The 16,534-nt window shown below is 40.8% G+C and overlaps 1 long non-coding RNA gene across 3 annotated transcripts in view; it reads right to left on the minus strand.

Moving 5' to 3' along the window:
* The window catches only part of LOC108448631, a 143,641-nt gene that overhangs the window by 10,605 nt on the left and 116,502 nt on the right, over positions 1-16,534 (minus strand). The window contains exon 3 of one of the 3 annotated variants that reach the window (XR_001864586.1): positions 681-762. The exons of the other annotated variants lie outside the window; for them this stretch is intronic. This is a non-coding gene — a long non-coding RNA (uncharacterized LOC108448631). The remainder of the gene's footprint in view (positions 1-680; positions 763-16,534) is intronic. 3 annotated transcript variants of the gene reach the window in all.

Below are 16,534 nucleotides of genomic sequence, written 5' to 3' on the forward strand. Positions count from 1 at the left end.
TTTCCAGCAGGAAGAAAGAACGGCCAAAAAGAAAGAAGCAGCAGCTCCTTTCTCTGCAGCTTCTCTCTCCGGACGCTCAGAGCGAACTGCCCCCACACCCAGGTGTAGACAAAGGAGTAGCCAGGCCCGCCCCACTCCCCTTTTTGTCTTTCTTAAGTACAGCTATTTGTCCCCTAGCAACATGCATATGGGAGAAAATTCCTTTAACAGGAAAAAACTAAGACTAAACTGAAACCCCAACACAGCCGAGAAAGCTGGGACTGGGTTTGTGATTGTTTGCTGTTACTGCCATAGTTATTGCTGTTTGTTTGACTGGTTATTGTACACATATAGATATATAATAGTAAAGAACTGTTATTCCGATTTCCCATATCTTTGCCTGAAAGCCCCTTAAGTTCAAAATTACAATAATTCGGAGGGAAGAGGGTTCCATTTTTCATTTCAAGGGAGGCTCCTGCCTTCCTTGGCAGACACCTGTCTTTCAAACCAAGACACAGTCCCTCACAGCCTTCCAAATCACTTAGGTCCACCAACAAAGCATGCAAAATTCTGAAATAATTAGATTGTCTCCTCAGGAAGGAACTGCCACATGTCACTGAGATCATTTGCAATGAGTTTTTTGTATTCTTGCAATAAAGGGTCTGATAGCATAGCCGGCACAATGAGAAAGTGATGCACACCTTCTTACAGCAACCAGAAACTCCAGAAATCGCTCCTTTTTGCCACATAGGTCTGGGACCTTTAAAAAAGCTGCCAGTTGTCCTGTTGGAGAGAGAACAACTGTGACTGTGAGAGTTAACAGATGTTATGTAAGTAGCTAATTTGAGTTGGACTGGAATTTACTTGAACTCTGAAACTTTTGGGTCTGCCCCAACTTTGCCACCACCTGATGGGAAGACTGGCAGACAGGTATAATAACAGTTCAATTTTAGGAATAATGTTATTCCAGGTGACAAAGTGCAAATATGTGGGTAGTTAAACAACAAAGCTCTCTTCCAAAGGACAAAATAAAAAACTGTACTACTTTTTTTTCAGTTTAGATCCAGGTGAAAACAGGATTTTGATTCAAGATTAGAGTGTAAATTTTCATGAAATGAAAACACCAGATTAATTTAGGAAGTTCTCATTTTGGGAATATTCAGTTTCTCTTATAATGGTATTTCCTGGAATAGATATTTTATGACTTTCAGAAGTATCAATATGTTTAAAAAAACCCAAATCAACCAATCGGCCCACTCAGTCTACTAATGCAATATGAAGTGTTTTCATTTTCCTTGTGTATTTCCTGTTGTGAAGAAAACAGTACAGGCAATTAAAAAAATAAGCTAACATGTCAACTCCTATGTATTGTACAAATTTTGTAGCTAACAATATTATTAAAGTGTCATGAAAGAGCATAAAACCGTTAGATATAAATCCTTTAAATATTTTTTTTTAAATGTTATTTGATAGGAAAACGTTTGTTTGGGATAATGGGAGATACATTTCAAAATCTGAGTTTCATGTGGTAAATAGCCTTTGTTCCTTGTCTGCTGGTGAGGAGCTGTCCTGATAAGATCTGTGGCCTGAGCAAGCCGAGCCCCGCGCTGGGCTGAGCCCGATGGCTCTGCAGCGCAGCCTGGCAGGGCCAGGACAGGGCACGGAGCTGCCCTGTTGGGTCCAGGGCTCCAGCTGCAAGGCTTGGGCTCACCTGCAGGAGACCAGCACGGTGACCTCTTTGGATGTTTGGAAATGGATGGGAAAGTCATTCAAGAGAAAGGTATCATGGAACAGGGCAAAGAACAGCTCTGGCTTCTCAAGAGAGACCTGTCTGCAGCTGCAGGCACATTTAAAAGAGCTGAGTTCATTCCATGCCTTCTAAGACCTGGCTCCACCCCTAAAGTTCCATGGTATTACCAGCTCAGTCTTGTTTCTGGTTATTGGTTTAGTGGGAATAATCTTTCTTAACAAGCTCTCAAGGGTGCCACAGAACTGTATTAATATTAAGCAAAGGGCTTGGAAATTCCCCATTACAATGTGGAATATAACAGTGAAGATAATGCTTTAATACAATGGTTTTATTTGTCACAAAAATAATTAATTCTGCAATGTCTCTTTGAACAACTGCATTTTTTTTTGGTGCTATTTGTTAAAATATTTAGATTAGATGCTCAAGTGAAAGCCTAAACACGCTGTCATCTTCAGACATACTCAGGCAATTAGAGTGCAGCTTATGTTATTGTTTTATAATTCAAGTCTTGTGAAGTCATAAATTAAGAAACTCATTAAATTTTCAATTGCATTAATAGGAAAATTCAACTTATTAAATTCTTTTGTAAGGCCTAATAGCAAAACATCGGAAATACATCTATTTTTTTTTTCTATCTTTGTTAAATCTTGTTGCCCAGATAACCTTCTCTACCTTCAATATCAGAAAAATAAAGTAATAGGAACATAAACTGTAAAAAATACTCTCTCTTACATGGAGTTTAACCTTAATTCCCTTTGTCACATTTTAAAGAATTTCTGAACAAATTCCATGACTGCCAGCCTTCCCCAGAAATAGCTGCAGGCCTCTCAGCATCTCTGTGCTCTGAGCTTGGAACGACTTTGTTCTACCAGCATTATCAAATAAAGACTGATAACACTATTTTTATTTGGCAATGCATGACACAATTTGATGCTATGGGTTGAGCTATTTTAAAATAAGGGTGGTGTTAAAATTATCTCTGTTTTCACTGCAATTGGAAATGGTAAGTGTATGTATTTAATGAAGCTTGCAAATATGACTCTGCTCAGTGAGCTAAGTCTGTACTGGTAGAAATCACTTCATATCCATTAAAGTCACAATGACTGGATTCACAGTTGAGGTGAATTTCCTCACTTCATGAAGCTTTCTCTTTTTTTGTACCTGCTAATGGTTAAAGCCCAAATTATTTGAAAATTAATATAGCTACACCCAAGCATGTATATTTTTTCCACTCTGTTTTAGTATGTCCATGTTATGACAGTACGAGAACTACAGAAATTCTTCCTTCATCTTAATAGGTGTTGTTGGTGTTTAAATTATTCAGTGGTTATCTGAGCTAGTGCCAAACTGTAGTGAGACAGACAGAGAAATGATCATGAGGAGGCTTGAGATGCTTTGCACATAGTACTCACTCACTCCAGATAAGTATGTATGAAGAAATAAAAATATTTGTCTAGAAAATCAGGAGACTTTGTTGTAAGAGTGAAATTTTCTATGAACAGTAGACTAACAAGCTTCCTGTTGCCTGCTACCATTCCAAAGAGTGGAAAAGCTGTCTTCCATATCTGGTACCTACCCAAATCATAAGTCTTAGCTTTTTGTCCAATTAACTGTTCAATCTGGGCAAAAAAAAAGGCATAGGGCAAAAACTACTTCTGCATTTTTAAAAGCATTTCTAGGGCATCTCTTTCTGAACTTTTTGCCCAGGTGCACAAGTCCAATCTCCTCAGTGAATCCTAAACCCCTATGGGCTTCGAGCTCTGTCATAGGGACCTATTCAAATTCCCCAGTTGCATCTCACAGCAGGACATTTTCGTAAATGATCTTTTGCCTTACAAAGGTAGGTGATATTTTCAGTATCAGCTCTTCCTATCCCTCTTGCAAGACACTTAGGTATCTAGCTGCAAGGTCAGCTACATTTCTCTTTTTCCTTCCATGAAGCCTAGTAGGGGTTTTTTTGCAGGCAGGAGGAGATGAATGGGTACAAGAGGCATCAGCAGTCTTTTTTGGTGTGTGGGGAACATGGAAGCAGAGCTTCAACTGAAGGATGTCTGTGGGGTTTTATCACTTAAATCTCTAATGCTGCTGCTCCTATAAATGATTTCATGCCAATCAGTGCTCATGGAGTTTAATAAAGCTGTAAAGCCAAATCATAATCTGCTCTGTTCCTTAACTGGGGAACTCAAAATATTGCAGGTCACTGGGAAAGGCAGTATTTCTATTCATGCTTTTATGAGGTGATTTTCCTCTGCCTCTTCTTATGCTAGTGTCACTTGGGAAATGAAGTGAGTTGCCACAAAAATAGGATCAAAAGACACTTTCAAAACGTAGCAAAATAAAATTAATCAGATTTGTCATTTTGCTACTTCAAGTCTCAATTTTATTAGACTAAATTTATGGTATTTTTGAGTCTGACTCATGGTTTTTGATTGCTCAAGATTGTCAATATGACACATGTGGCATTTCTCTTTTTGTTTATTTTTTCCCTCCTTTTCTATCCCCCCTCCAGACCCAGAGTCTGGCAGGCATGAGTCTGCACGGGTGCACCACATCATCCACTGCCTCTAGCCAGAGCTCATGGTAAAACCAGAATATTGACTTTAGACAGGCTTCCATATCTTCCTCACCTGTTTTAAATAGTTTATGCAAAGGTTTAAAAAAACAAAAGCAAAGCTAAACAACAGCAAAAATCCCCAAAAAAAAAAACCAAGCCACAAACAAAAAGCCCAGAGTTCTGGTAATGCACTGCCTGTCAGAGTGTCCAGTTTGTTTTCTTTTCCTTGTGTTCCTGTCCAGTCACATAAACCATGAGTCCATAATAACACAGAGCTCTCTTTGACCTGTGACATTCTTTATTCTCCCTCTCCTTATTGGTGTTTACTTTTAACTTGCTTCTCTCAAACTCAGTCAGAACCTTCCTAGTAACTCTTCCTTTTCTCCTGTCACCAAATGTTAATTAATGAATATTATGACTTTCTCTGGGATTCAGTCCATTTTGTTCACAGTAGCCACTATGAGGGTGTGTTCTGCATTTGTGCTGAAATCAGTGTTAAAATACAGGGATGTTTTTGTTACAGCTGGGCAGGGCTTACACAACATCAAGGCCTTTTCTGCTCCTCGCCCCACGATGGAGCAGGCTGGGGGTGCACGAGAATTTGGGAGGGGACACAGCCGGGACAGCTGACCCCAAATGACCCAAGGGTCATGTAAATCTGGGGAACAGGAGGAAGGTGGGGAACAATGGCTGTGATGACGTTTGCCTTCCCAATCACCGCTGAGTGTGATGTGGCCCTGATCTCCTGGCGGTGCTCAGCACCTGCCCATGGAAAGCAGGGAATGAATTCCTTGCTTTGCTTTGCCTGTGTGGGCAGCTTTTGCTTTACCTGTTAAACTGTGTTTATCTTGACCGTGGGTTTTCTCCCTTTTATTTTCCAATTCTCTCCCTGGTCCCACCGTGGGTGGGGGAAGTGAGTGATCCTTGTGTGGAGCTTTGTTGCTGGCTGGGGTTAAATCCCAGCTGTGAAGTTCTTTCTTTTCTTGAGAAAGCGGGGACCACCCCCTCACCTCCCAAATTAAAAACACCACAGCAAAACAAAAACCCAACCCAAACCACCAAACAACCAAATCTAATGAATAACTGACATGAAGATGCTGTCTACCCAGTTGAGACTCTACAAAAATTCTCTGTTTAATCCAATGTAATCTGACTTGCTCTAGGATTTTCTGTAATATTTGCAGTATCAAAGACCTTCTTAGATCACCGTGAATTATATAATGAGGGTTTTGCTTGGCTTCCTGAAGTCTTCAGAGTGACAAGAAAGACTTCAAATGAATTCTGATGGGGTTTTCACGATAAGGTATTTATTCCCAGAGCTAAAGATTGTACCACCCTCAAGATAGACAAGCATATCCAAACACTGGAAGTTGTACATTCATGATAATGAAGATATTCACAGTAAGGAAATAATGGTTGGTAGAATTTCAGCACATTATTCCTCTTTCTGAAATGTGGAAGTTCCTACACAAGGCAGGGTTTTGTTGAGTAGGTGGTACCAGCAGTGAAAGGGCTTGCCCTTATTTTGTTTTGAACCAGAATAGCTCAGTCTGTGGCAAGTTGTTCTTCTTGTTGGAAGCTACAATCCTGTTTGTAGTTCCAGGCTTGCAAGTATCACTTCTGCTTGCTGTTATTTGGAGGGGTATAATAAAAATTGACATACAATGAAGATCACCTGGCTCACGCTCACGGGAATAGGATTTCAAAAAGAAATGTGGAATTTCATGTAGATATGTGATCCGCATTGAAGATGTACTTAAGTTTGTTTTTCCTAATCAGTGTCCTGATTAAAACTGTTTTCTTTGGTTTCATTTAAGCATTTATCTTTACATTATGTCGATATAACTGAACAATGTGGTTAAACTACCTGTAGATCTGTGCAATGGTTTCTTAAGGACAGTTTGTTAGAACAATAGGTTCTGGCTTTTCTGTTTTTTTCTATTGTCAATTGGAATAATAAGTTTTAGTGTAGCTTTCCACTGACTGATTTGAACAACCCTGCTGCAATAAAGCATATTAAATAATTTCATTAACCTTGGCCTAGACTTGCACTAAGAAGATCCTTAATTGGGCAAGTGCAGCACAGATGTGAGGTCTATGATTACTGCAGCTATGCCACTCTTCTGGCAATGCGTCATTTTTAATGTGACAGCTGTATTCCAGCAATCAAGGGTTACAGCTTCTGGCAGTGTGAAGTTCTCATTATGCCATTTCTACTCTGCAGTAAAATAATAATTTCAAAGCAAGCTGCTTCCATCTCTTCCCTAACCTGAGATCAGAAGTCCTCCTGTTTATTTTTTTTCTGACTTTTCATCTAATCATTATCTGCAGCAGCTGGGTTTGTGTTTAAAAGTTAGTGTTCTGAGATTGACCTAAGGTATATTACTTATTAAAAAAAAGGTGTTTGAATATTCAAAAATACATAAAAGTAACAAATAAAAAGCTGTTCATAGTACATTTCTCCTTTGAGCAAATGAACTGGGAACTGCTTAAAATCATGGGAGATTTTCTATACGTAATTGTCATATACACATTATTTTTATGAACTTGTCTTCCAGTTGCTCTACGAACTATTAAAATGAACACTTTATATAATTTTTTTCATGATGAGAATTTAAAAATAAAAGCCATAAAGTATCTTGAGAAATCGCCACAGCAAAATCTGAATGGTTTCACTTGAGACATTTTAAGAGGAATATTTTTATTTTTCTTTATCCTGAGATAGTGAACTGTCTTTGAAGCTGGATTGGCAAACAAGTGAATTGATAAGAGGTTTTCTGCTGCTATAATCAAACTTGCTCACATTTGCAGAGGTCAAAGGCTACCCCTTGGTCCACTTTCCCCCTTCCCATTTCTGTGATTGTTCTGGGCACCTGAGCAACAGCTGAAGGAGGGCAGGTTTGGTTTTTTTAATGTCATAGATCGCAGAATCAGGTAGTCCCAACTAAATGGCAAAGTAATGCAAAAAAGCATGAAACAATTCTAACTGCATGACCAAAAATAAACCCAGCTTTTCTGGGACTAATAACTACAGTTGGTGACAGCAACTGCAATGGAAATTAGAAAAGCATCTGTCCTGGGTGCTGTTGTGAAGCCGCTTTATTCCCTCACCGTGCGCTCGGTGCCCAAGGCCGCTGTTTCTTTAGGATGGGCCCGGGGCCGGAGCCGCGGAGCCGAGGGGCCGGTGAGCGGCTCCAGGGGCTCGGCAGGCTCGGCAGGAGTGTGCTGGGAGTGCTCTGCTGCTCTTCTGGGTTTCCTTTGTGTTCCAGCTAGCTGGGAAAAGGTTCTGTTGGGTTTTTTCTTGTTCTTCTTTCCCTTCCTTCCCCTTGCCTCACTGCCTCCCTTCCCTCCTCGCTGGTCCGGGGAGCCTGTGGGGTGGCCCCGGCTGGTCTGAGCCCGGGGGGCTGTACCCTCTCCGGGAATTTGTTGTATTTTGAGGGGGTTTTTTATCCCATTGTACGCTGTTTTGTTTGTGTGTTAATAAACAGTTTGGTTTCTTTTTCCCACTTTTCACTTCTTGTGACCCATTTGTCTCATTGATGGAGGAAAAGGGGAGGCCCTTTTCCCTTCGGGGGAGACACTCACTCCGGAGTGTTTCCTCCTGAAGATTTGTCTCAAAACCCGAGACAGCATCTTGTGAAGAGAATCACTTTTCATCAACACCTGATTTTTAATAAAGCAGTGCTGAATTTTAATTTGTAATTCAATTTCCTTAATGCATGCATCTTGTGTAACCAAGAAATCAATATCAGATGGATGTATGGTTTTTGCCTCTCTATTTTAAAGGTCATGTACTAATTCAAGCAGCTATAAAAATTAACATATTTCAGTAATTTTAGACTAGATAAGATTTCTCTGCAGCCTTAAGAAAACTATACTGACATGCTTTTGGCAGCAGAATAGGATGATACGTTGCTGCTATGAGACAAACCAAATACAGAATCTTTATTAATAATCCTGTTAATGTCTCATCTAATGCAAGGGAAATGGTAAATAAATTGTGGCTTTAACCCACTGCTGAGCTTCCAATTACTGTTTTTCTTCCTATCTACTTCCAATATATCATTTTTTTAATATGACTGAAATGTTCTAACAATCAAGGCTTAGGATCCTAACAGCATGAAGTCCTCATTATGTGATTTCTGCACTACAGTAAAATAATGATTGTGAAGCAAGCTGTTCTCCATGTCACACTTAGAGAATAACTCACAAGACTACCCATTTACCAGCTTCTGGTTATGGATTCAATTACTTAATGCCTTGGGTTTGTGGATGTTGGAATCATGTCATGCATCTGTCTTGAGCTGCACCATAAAAAGCATTCAAAGTGAATAAATTACAGGTGATGTTCCCCAGAAGCACTCTGAGGTTTTTGCTTTTTCCCAAAGCTGTTCCAGGCTTTGTCTTCTAAAAGTTTAATGAAGGGTTTCATAAACCATAAAAAAGCCCACTAGAATGTCATGACCTTCTTTCATTTTTTGATTCTGTGCAAAAATTTCTGTTTTCCACAAGTAACAGGGAGAAGAGTATTTCACTTGAGAGTCAGCGTTTAACTGGTATGTTCTAGTCCCAAATACATATTAAACAGAACTGTAGAGGTAAGTAAACAGTATTTTAGATGCCTGTGCAGGTCTACGTAAAGAGAGATTTTATTTTTCCAAACAAAAGTTCTGTGTATCAGATTAATATGTTTTGCCTCCTTCAGTCTGCATTATAAAATTGGCAAGGAGATGAAATCATAAATACTTAATTATTAGCAAGTGACTCTTACAGCTGCTATATATCTGCTATTTCTTGTATTAAATATATATCAGGGGAAAATTCAGGGTGTCTGAGTGTACTTCATCTGACCTATAGCCCTATTATTTTTCTTCCTGTTACTATAAAATTAAGGCATGCATTTATGTAAGGCTTATTTGGCTGACTTCAGCAGCCTGCCAAGTATTCCCTCCTGTGTCAGACAGTGCAGTCTTGAATTCAGGACCATGATTGTTGCCTGCAGTCCTGGGGTGCCAGGATTAGACCTCATACATGGACTGCATTAATAACTCATTTGCTCTATAAAATGAGGTTTACATGCTTCAGAAAATGGTGGCTGTTCTCCCAAAGGGTGAAATAGATGAAGAATTTGTAGATGTACATACATCGTTTTGACACTCCTGCTGCATGTGAAACGTGTGCCTGGTGGGTACAAAGTGGGAGATACTAAAACACCTGAGGAGTTTCTAGTCAATGTGTGCAACTTCCTTGCTTTTGAGGTATTTTACCCATTGGCAAGAAAAGAATCTCAGTAAAGTGATGGCTTGCTCAGCTCCAGACAGCAAAGTGTGGATCAAAGGAGACTGGCACTCAGGTGTGACACTTGCAGTTAGATACTTGGGTGTGGGGTTTTAACAAAGATAGGTAGTGGCATTCTTGTGTGCTTTTTTTTCCTCTCCCTAACTGCTCTGTTTTTGTAGCTTTCCAATTGTTGCTCTCCTGACCTTTGTTTGACACCCCTGTCTTACAGGATCATTAGAGAACAAAAAGATACAGTTTCATGTACCATTAATTCCTTACAATGGTGGTGTTTTATCTCTCGATACTGTTCCTTCCAGTGTTATAAAAAAACCTAAGCCTTTTCAGTCCCATTTCACTTACCCCTCCAAAAGGGATGGATGTTATAACCAATTTTGTACCCCATGGCTAACACTGTGCTCCAGCTGCATTCCTTGTGGCAGTATCAGTGAGGAATTGAGTGGCCATGTTCTCATTTGGCTGTGCTATTGTAGTTAATAGAAGAACATATGTATGTGAGCTAATAGGCAACCTGTTCTAGAGTCAATGCCTACAAAATCATTACCTTGCAACCTACTGAAAGTGTGAGAGTTATCTGCCACACCTTGGTCTAGGGAGTGTTTTTTACAGTAAACACACTGGGCATCCATTTTAATGTAAATTACTTAATTCACTAGGTATTACAGATATACAGAAGGATAATATTTAGTGGAAAATGAGCATAGAGAAAAAAGAATGAAAGGGTTCTAGGTACAAACAGACTCAATAGAATGGGAGAGAAATAGAAAGGGTTGTGAGTGAGGTAGCTGGATTTCATGTGATTAAAGAAACTGGGAGGTACCGAGCCTGGCAGGACAAGACGCAGAGAAAGGCTGTAGCATCATCTTTTTTTTCTCAAAAGCTTATGGTGTATCATTGTTATAGACAAATGTAGTTGTCTATAATATGTCTGATCCAGTTGGAGACTGGATCACTGCATTCCCTTCTCTTCCTCCGGGCTGCATCAACTAAGTTCTGAATTACTGCAGCCTCTGCATGGGTTTCTGAAAGCCTTGCAGCAACAGGAGCAGAACTGTTCTTGACCCAGTGAGCAGCCGTTTTCCAGGGAAGAAGCTCATATGGCTTCACTGATAGAGGCAGCAGCTGCAAGAAGTGTCAGCTGCCTGCAGATGCCTGGGGACCTTTCAACAGGACAGGTGAGATGTGTCTTGTGGCACAAGAATGAGGAAAATGGGATATAGAAATACAGAGAGAGTGTGTCACAAATGGAAATTCTCTGAGAAGTTGGCTGAGGTCTGGGGAGCTTCAGGGCATGTTACAGTCATGGTGACTGTGGAGAATTTTTAGCTAGATAAAATTCTGGGAGCAGAAAAGTGTGGGGTTGGCTACCCATAATTGTCCCAGGAGATTACCTTTCTCTGCTTTTCCTCTACTGCTTCCTTGCTGATATTGTTAGAAACATGGCAAAGCAGCCACTCCTCTTCAACCCTGTTTTGCCTTCCCAAAATTTTCCTTTATGTTACAGGTTATTTAAATTCCACTTTGAAAAAAAGCTACTGGTGTTCATCACTATCCCTCCATCCCTGTCTATAAACAGTCTGTCAGAGGCTGCAGGTGAGCAGGGAGAGTTCAGGCTCTGCTTCCCTGGGGTGGGATGGTCAGACGCCACCCAAACCTGTGCCTTTGCCTTGTAGGATGGGGGGTTATGAAGCTGAGGGGCTTTTCATCTTGACTGTTAGGACTGACAGAAGTGTGATGTGATGGGTTGCTGGGGTTGTTTTCAGTTCTCATTGCTGAGGTCAATCTTTTCCCATCCTTTCTTTGTGGTGGCCCCTCACACCAGGAAAGCAAAAGCTGAACTGAAGGGATATGTTGGATAGTTGTGTGAATTGGTGCAGATATTAATTTAATAAAGAAAAGTCTCTACTTCAGTCATGGCCCTCAGTGTGTCTTCTCTATCAAAGTCAGTGATTTCCTGTAAATTTTTATAGTCATCCTCCAAAGCTTAGAACAGAAAAAGAATCATTGCTGTGATGGGTTTGGGAAAGGATAGTGTTCTCTTAAAACATCATAGAATAGCAATTAACTTAATTGCCTCTATAGTTCACAGAGATACTTTTTGTTTGTTCCTCACTACAGGAATACAATTACATGATATATGATATAATGGCTGTTTTTCTGAAGCCATGATGCATTGGCACCAGATTTTTATCCACAGTGCTTTAACTGGCTCATACAGTAGAGCTGGCTGTTGTTCTACAGCCAGAACTCAGTGTGAGGAACACTGGCTGTATGAGATATACCTGGCTGCTGAGCTGAGAATTATAGGTCAAACTACATTGTGCACCTAACTAATGTCAAAAAAACCCCCAAAAGTTCAAATAAATGGGCCATTTATTGCAAGACAATCAAGAGGCAGAATTGTGAAGGCTAACATTTACAAAATCCCAGCTTGCTTTAATAGTTCTACACCTTCTAGAAAAAACCTTGGGTTTCCATTCATATACTGCACTAGAGCTTCTCTCTTTTGTGATCACTATCTTCTTTCAAAATAGGAAAGGCATTATTGTGGAGTCACCTAAATGGAATGCTTGCTGGAGTGACTGTTATGGACTCAGGAATCTGTTATACCCCCAAATTAAATTCTAACTATCTATGTAACATATCTTTAGTGTTGTTGTGTAACACTCTGTAGTGTGAAGCATATGAAGTTTCGCAGACATAATTGCATTTTTATTGTCATATGCTGCTAGCTCTTCAACAATCTCTTTGCATCCTCTAAGTGTCTGCAGTAATTCTGTTTTTAAAAATAATCTTACATTTGGGTAGTCTTAAGGCTTTAAATTGCATAATGTTTGGAGTACTTTGCAGAACTGTTACCATAAATATGCAGAGACCTTTTCTTAGTCAATAAAGAAACCCAGTGAGCATGTGTGTGTATATATGAGTTTTCTAACTGCAGAAACATTACATGTACCACCAGAGTAGAAAAGGCTCTTGAACTGTTGCCCTTGCATGTTTTGTTCTACAGCTGAACATACTATTAAATCAATCGGGGCAACAACATTTGATGAGACCTATTGAACGTAGAATTTTCACAATGGAACTGCACAAATTTATTTAGCACAAGCATCTCTTTAACTGTTAAACTGTGAATAAGTGTGTGACCTCTGCTGTAACACTGGTACCTGCATAATGAGATTGATAAAATCAGAAATGTTAACTGGAATAAAAAAATGCAACAGGGATATATCTGCCTGAATCCAGTCTTTGCTTTAGCCTTCCTGAATGCTTGGTGTCAGAGTGTAGTTCATTGCTTCTCAGTTTAGAAGGGTATGTTAGTGCTGTTTAGGGCTTCTGGAAGAGGCTGCTGCCCCATGGATAAACCACAGGAGAGCCACTCCACTGGGCTAAGTGTCAGTCACAGAAAGTGAAAACATTAACTAGAAAGGGACAGATATTTTGTAGGGCCTGTGGCAATAGGACAAGGGGTAATGGTTTCAAACTAAAAGAAGGTAGATTCAGACTAGATATCAGGACAAAGGTTGTTTTGTGATGAGCATGGTGGAACACTGACACAAGTTGCCCAGAGAGGTGATAGATGCCCATGCCTGGAAACTTTCTTACCTCAGTCTTCAATGACAACCTCTCTTCCTGTACCTGTTGAATGGATGGACAGCAGGATGGGGACTGGTGGAACAAAGCCCCTCACACTGTAAAATCGTGTTCATGACCACCTGAGGAACCTGAATGTGCCTGGGTCTATGGGACCCAATGAGATGCATCACAGAGTCTTGAGGGAACTGGCTGATTTAGTTGCCATTTTCCATGATATTGGAAAAGTCACGGCAGTCAGGTGAAGTCCCAGGTGATTGGAAAAGGAGAAACATAGTACCCATCTTTAAAAAGGCCAGAAAGGAGGACCCTGGGAACTACCACCATGTCAGCCTCACCTCTGTGCCTGGGAAGATGAGAACAGATCCTCCGAGAAGCTGTGCTAAGGCACATGGAAGACAGGGAGGTGATTCGACAGCCAGCACGGCTTCACCAAAGCAAAGTCCTGCCTGACCAACCCAATGGCCTTCTATGATGGGGTGACTACATCAGTGGACAAGGGAAGAGTTACAGATGTCATTTATCTGGACTTCTGTAAAGCCTTTGATGCGGTCCCCTACAACATCCTTCTCTCCAGACTGGAGTGATGGATTCAACAAGTGGACTGCAAGATGGGTAAAGAATTGGTTGTATGGTCACATCCAGAGCATAGCAGTCAATGCTTCAGAGTCCTGATGGACATCAGTGACCAGTAGTGTTCCTCAGGGTTCTGTTCTATACTGTACTATTTAACATCTTCATTAATGACACAAACAAAGGGATTGAGTGCAGCCTCAGCAAGCTTACTGATGACACCAAGCTGAGTGATGGAGGTGACACACCTGGAGGATGGAGCCATCCAGAGGGACCTGGACAGGCTTGAGAATTGGAGCCATGGTAATCTCATGAGGTTTAACAAGAAAAAAAAAGATATTTTTCATGAGGAAGGTGGTGAAACAGCAGAACAGGTTGACTGGAGAGGGGATGGCTGCCCCATCCCTGGAACCATTCAAGGTCAGGTTGGACAGGGCTCTGTGAAGCCTGAATTCATTGAAGACGTTCCTGCTTATTGCAGGGGGGTTGGACTCGATGACTTTTAAATGTCCTTTTTGACTCAAGCCCCTGTATGATTCTGTGGCAGACAAAAGCATCAAGGTGTGAGACAGGCAAGTGGGCACTGCAGCAGGGCACGAGTGTCCTGGCAGCCACCCCACGAGCCCAGCGACAGGGCTCTGTGAAGCCTGAATTCATTGAAGACGTTCCTGCTTATTGCAGGGGGGTTGGACTCGATGACTTTTAAATGTCCTTTTTGACTCAAGCCCCTGTATGATTCTGTGGCAGACAAAAGCATCAAGGTGTGAGACAGGCAAGTGGGCACTGCAGCAGGGCACGAGTGTCCTGGCAGCCACCCCACGAGCCCAGCTCCCAACTCCTGCGGGCAGCGGTGTGGGAAATCCCTTTCAGGTACACTGTAGGTACTAAACAAATCACTGGCAGTCCTTTTGCTCGAATATTGAAGTTAGCCTGTCGTAACATTTGCCAAAATTTCTCTTGAAATCCTGTGGATTTTATAGATTATAGATTATAGGTTACAGATACTCTAAGATAAAAATGCCACACAGTTCCCTGGAAAAGGGGAAGTTTGCAGTTAAAAATACTTTGTGTTTAATGTTTGAGCCAAATGCAAATATATTAACAGTGGAAGGCTCTGATTTGGACAGGATGCAGTTTTCCACCTCACAGTATTCGTGTAAATTACTTTTTAGGAAAAGTCATTTGTAGAAGACTTTTATCTTCTGATCTATAGCAAGGGGAAAGGCAAAGAAAACTACCAAAGGGGCCTAAATAAAACTAAAATAATGATAAAAATGAAGAAAAAACCCCAAATGTTTACATTTATGATAAATGTTCTTAGTCAAAATAATCGTTATAGGATTTTTTCAGGGACACCATTCTGTTTCTGGGATGTAAAGAAACACCAAAAGCTTCCATCTCACTGATGGCTATGCAGTACTGCTAATTGTAGCAATAATTTCTCTGCTGAGAGTGTCTGTATGAAGCAGAAACCATTTAGATGATTTCTTTTAGGCCAGTGAACCTCCATTTGATGGTAATTTTTTGTTTGCTACAGCCCTGTGCTGGATTCAGCAACCTGTAGATGAAAGGCTCCATATCCCATGGCCAGTCCCCTGAGTTAGCCCGTCCTGGCCTGTTTTTCTTTTCTTCTTCAAGCAGCCGTTTCTGCCTCTGGAGTCATTGACTAAAACAAGCAGCAAAGAAATCATTTGGTGGTTCGTCTTTCCACTTGGGTTCAGTGATCAGGATCACAACAGAAATAAGTGTATTGAACCGAAAGGGCCTTTCTGCTTTTCTTAAATGTTCTCCATGATAGAAGCATTACACAAATGCTGTGTATTCCAATTAAACTTAAACAGCAGCTCAAGCAGGGAGCAACTGCTGTGCACTCACAGGATAAATCAGCTTTCCTACTGAGCTCCACAGCATAGTTAAAAAAGGGAAATCCATTTCAGCAACCTCCATAAAACACAGATGCATTTTCTTTCTGTCTTTCTTAATATTATTATGTAGCTTTTTATTTTTTGTGGGTGCTGAATACCTATGAGTCCATGTGGGGTCAAAATCCTTTTAATTTCAAAGAGTCCTAAACAGCAGTATCATGTCTGCTCCATGTTTTTCGGGCAGATGATGGAGCACGCTGGGCTTACCAGCTTTGAGGTTTAGTTCTACTCCAGATTCCCTGTGGGGTGTTAGGCAAGTCATTCTTTCCTGCAAATGGAAAGAATAATGATTGTTTTTGCTGTTTGGCTCTGCTTCTGCCTCAGGCAGAAAATCTTTGGGCCAGATATATTTTTTTGAGCTGTTTAACCCACTCTTACTAACTGAGACCTGAACTGTATTCCAGCTGGGAAGGGCTATCGAGGGAGCTGAACCAAATCCGGTTCATTGTCACCATGTTAATTTCTATCTGAGCCATAACTGCACCTGAGCCTGTGAAAATTGGCTCATTTATGAATAGAGAGAGATCCAGTTTGAGTATCTGATTATATGGAAATATCTACAAAGACATGATTATATGGAAATATCTACAAAGACAAGCCCCCACTGGAAAACCCCCAATGTACCAGCCACGATCATTGTAGCACTGTTGGACACATTTTAAGATAAAAGGTGTTTTATATGCTTAGCAGAGCAGTCCAGTGCTGCTATTTCTTTCATGGAGCATCAACAAAATGCACTTTTCAGTTGGCCAGCTACAAATACAGGAGTCACCCTTGGATATGTTTCCATTTGCCTCCTGCTGCTGTGCTGAGGATGATGAGGCAGAGCCTGAACTGGCACTGGCTTTTTTCTGGGGGGGG

The sequence above is a fragment of the Corvus brachyrhynchos genome, unplaced genomic scaffold (assembly GCF_000691975.1).
Source record: "Corvus brachyrhynchos isolate BGI_N302 unplaced genomic scaffold, ASM69197v1 scaffold1358, whole genome shotgun sequence".
In the NCBI taxonomy this organism is placed as follows: domain Eukaryota; kingdom Metazoa; phylum Chordata; class Aves; order Passeriformes; family Corvidae; genus Corvus; species Corvus brachyrhynchos.